Source organism: Acyrthosiphon pisum, chromosome A1 (assembly GCF_005508785.2).
Source record: "Acyrthosiphon pisum isolate AL4f chromosome A1, pea_aphid_22Mar2018_4r6ur, whole genome shotgun sequence".
Taxonomy (NCBI): Eukaryota; Metazoa; Arthropoda; class Insecta; order Hemiptera; family Aphididae; genus Acyrthosiphon; species Acyrthosiphon pisum.
This window is the reverse complement of record NC_042494.1, coordinates 140,597,678-140,601,876: the sequence shown is the minus strand read 5'-3', so window position 1 is coordinate 140,601,876 and position 4,199 is coordinate 140,597,678. Positions and strand designations below refer to the sequence as shown.

Genomic DNA, 4,199 nt, shown 5'->3' with positions numbered 1-4,199 from the left:
CATTTGGCCTAGGATGAGGCTTGGTTATTTTGGTTTAGCAAGAGGGGGCAGTGTCAATTGTTAGGAGGATGACTGAATGGTCAGAATAGAGGTCGTTGAGATTAGTTGTTAGGCTGTGGAAACTATTGGGAATTTTGGATATAAATATGTCCAAAATGTCTGGCCTTTTCCTGGGTGAAGTGGGCCAGTATGTTGGGCGATGGGGGAGGAGAGTGTACTTTGAAGTTACGGTTTTGTGTTACGAGTTTAAGTAGGGGATTGTTTACGCGACAGCCCCATTGCGTATTTTTAGCATTTAGATCACCACCTATTATAAATTTATGACCAAGAGTAAGGAAGAAGTCGTTGAATTGGTTTAAGGTTATTGTGTGGCGCGGTGGATTATATACTGCAAATATATTTAGAGGAGTGTTGTTGAGCGTTATGTGTATGCCACTAGCTTGAATGTGATCCGTTTGGAATTGTGGGAGAGGATAGAATAGTAGTGAAGATTTCACTTTGATGGCGGCTCCCGCGTGTGCGGTGCCATCAGGGTGGTTGGTTTTGAAGACTTGGAACCCAGGTAGGTAGAAGTGTGTTGAATTGGTGAAATGAGTTTCTGATATGAGTGCGATGTCGATCCTGTTATTTTGTAGTATGGCTAGGAGTTCGTCTTTGTGTTTTGCTAGACCATTTGCGTTCCAATTTAGGATGAGGAGAGAGTGAGATGTTGCGTTATTATTTAACATTTTTGGTGTTAATGAGATTTGAGAGGACGGTGGTAAGGAGAGAGATAAGAGGGTTTATTATAGATTTGAACTCGTCAAGGAATTTTAGAAGTGATGTTTCATTGGTGTTTGTGGAGGTGTTAGAGTTTGGGGACTGGTGACCCTCAGTTACATTTGCATACGTACGTGACCTGGGTGTGTTTTCGGAGCCTGGTTGTTGCTGTTGATATTCAGGATTTGTGTTGATGTTGAGGTTAGGAGGCGGTAGCTGCTGGGCTTTCTTGCTTGAGGTGTTGTTGTTGTGTTTCCGGGAAATTATTTGATATATTGTGCATCCCTTGTAGTTGGCTGGATGTGCGCCTTGACAGAGGCCGCATTTTGCTGGTAGATCTGGAGATTTTGTGCACGATGAAGAAGGGTGGCTTTCTCCACATTTGACACATATGGGTGGGTAAGCGCAGTATGAGCGTGTGTGTCCATAGCTTTGAAAGTTTTGACATTGTGGTATCTGTCTTTTTTTATGGGGCTCTTCTATTTTTACTTTTGTATGCAAAATAGAAGTAATAGAGAAGATATCAGTATCGCTTTCTCCATTAGGGTCTATGTCAATAAAGAACATAGGCAACGAAGTTTTGGTTTGGTGGTGTTTAACATTGGTGACATTTCTCACCGTGTAACCTATTTCTTCTAGAGCTGTTGTTATATCAGATTCTGGAGTAGATGGATTCAGGTTCCTTATGACTATTCTTAGAGGTTTATCGGATTGGAGCTGATATGTGTGGTACAGTGCATTGATTTCTTTCAATAAGTGAATGATTTTTCTGTAATTGTCTGGGGTATCAGTTTGGACTTTGAGATGGATTGAGGTCGATTTACACGAGAAGGTGTTTGGACCGATGGTTTGTTTAAATTGGCTTAGCAAGCCCATGTAGTTAAGAACCCCTTTAATGAAGATAGGTGGAGGTAAAATTGTTTTCGGTGTGTTGTTGGTGGTATTCGGTTGCTCCTCGTTTTGATTATCAGATATGACGTTGAGGTTTTCGATAGTAGGCTCGTCTACAGGTAGAACGCTATACCGGTTTGGCATGACAAACGATTTAGCTTTCTATGTATATAGGCTGCATAGGATGGTGATTGCGGTGGGGAGGACGATGCCGATAAGTTACGTTTATTTTTATTTTTGTCTTCATTATTTTTGCTGATTATTTGGTTATTGACAATTTTAATTGGGGACACGGTTTTGGAGGCCATATCGCCAGTGTTATCGGAGTCCAAAGGTCACCGCGCGCGACGGCGCCTGTGGTCGGTTTGTATTTTAACTAAGTACGTTTCGTAGTAGTGGGATTTAATTTATTTAGTTTGATTTATATAAATAAAGTATAAGACGATGTTACTTGATTTGGAGAATTATTTATCCCGTATGCTGATCAGCTAATAAGTTTGTGGCATGAGTGTCCAGTATATCGTTGAATGAGATGAAAAACAAAGTTTTCTGTTCAGTAGAAGTTTCAGAGCTGGACACAATCCGGGAGCGACGTATAAATGCGTGCGCACTATCGGACTGCCTGCGCGTGATTGAATTTCATTTTAATAATAAAAGATAGTTGTTATCGAGTCAATAAAAGAAAAAAATACTTACCCGGTCTAAAAACATTTATAGAAATATCTTTCCAGCGTTCTTCTTAAAATATGGTTTCCCTGCATTTAAAATGACCACTATCATACAGCATCTCATGCATTCGAATATTTTCAATTAATAATTCATCCTCGGCAGCGGTAAAAACGAATTTCGCCATTTCACCTGTGCCCTGTGGTCACTTGCACGGGAAACAGTCGTCAACGTAGTCACTATACTACTATAGACTACAATATATTATTGAGTACCTACAATAAACCATATTTATCGTAATCGAAAATTTGTATAATGTATACGATTTATGGAAATGGCCTATTTTTACTATTATATAAAACAGGGGCGGCCCAAACTTTTTTTGGTCACGATCTACTAAAAATATACTTCACCTTTGAGGATCGACTTTTATAGAAAATTTTTTATTATTAAATAACTAATAAAAGTAATATAAATATAAATAAGTGCATATAAACATACAATAAGTATAATTAACTTATTACAAAAAATAATATAATAATAAATAATAATTTCTAAAATCTAATTAGATAAGTTTGATTAACATATTATTTTGTTGATCTGGGCATTGTTGAAGTGTGACATTGCATGTCGTTGACCAATTGGTCGTAATCTGGCGAATAGTTGGTAACTACTAATCGAAGACACTGTTCTAAATGGTCATCAGAGAGCGTAGATCGGAATTCTGTTTTTATCATTTTCATGTGAGAAAATGCTGTTTCGCACAAATATGTAGATCCAAAATAACTATGTAACTGCAAAGCTACATTCCTCAAAACCGGATATTTTTCTTCACTCAGTAAATTCCAAAAATTTGTTTCAGAACCTCAAGCTTTAAGGAATATATCTGATTTAATTTTTATAATTTCAGATTTAAATTTTGTAGAATTCATATCAAACAAATTGATTATTTGTGTAGAAATATTTTCAATATTGTTTGTTTCGGAGAAAGGAAAAGACATAAATGTAATAATCGGCTCTAATTTTTGAATATCTTTAAATCGTCTTTCAAATTCATTGTACACTTTTTCAACCTCAGAGCAATATATTTCCACTGCCACTGTACATTTTTGCTTTTCAAAAAAATCTTTTAAGTTTGGAAAATTATTCAAATTAGATTCATTTAATTGTGACTTGAGTAATATCAATTTTGATTTAAACCCATTTATAGAACTCAATAACTCAATTATTGTCCCATCTTTTCCTTGAAGTTGCACATTTAAAGTGTTTAAATGAGCCGTTATATCTGTTAAAAAAGCTAAGTTCTGAAGCCATGTATTGTTTGTTAAACAATCATAATTATCGCCTCTGGATTTTAAAAACTCTATTATTTCAGGAAGTAAACATTGAAACCTTTCTAGAAATTTACCACGGCTCAACCATCTAACATCCGTATGCAGTATTAAATCACAATACTGAGAATCGTTTTCTTCTAATTGTAATTTAAAAAGTCGCCTTTGCAAGCTTCGTGAACGTATAGAATTGGCTATTTTAAAAGCAATGTCCATTATACTACTTGTATTCAATATTTTTCCACACAATGCTTGTTGATGTATCACACAATGGAACGTTATAAAATTTGGAAAATTATTATCATTCTTACACAAAGCAATAAAACCATTATATTTACCTATCATAGCTTTACCCCATCAGTCGTAATACCAACTAATTTATACAAAGGTAAATTTGATTTATTGACAAAATTAATAAAAGCTTGATAAATATCCACACCTCGTGTCGTACTTTTCATAGGGATTATAGTTAATAATTCTTCTTTTGAATTACAATTTGAAAAAACTAGTCGTATAAATATACATAGTTGAGCGGTATCTGTTATGTCTGTT

The 4,199-nt window shown here is 35.5% G+C and overlaps 1 protein-coding gene across 2 annotated transcripts in view; it reads left to right on the top strand.

Moving 5' to 3' along the window:
• Positions 1 to 4,199, top strand: part of LOC100169101 (cytosolic carboxypeptidase 1) — a 62,825-nt gene that overhangs the window by 19,116 nt on the left and 39,510 nt on the right. The gene's annotated exons all lie outside the window — the stretch shown is intronic.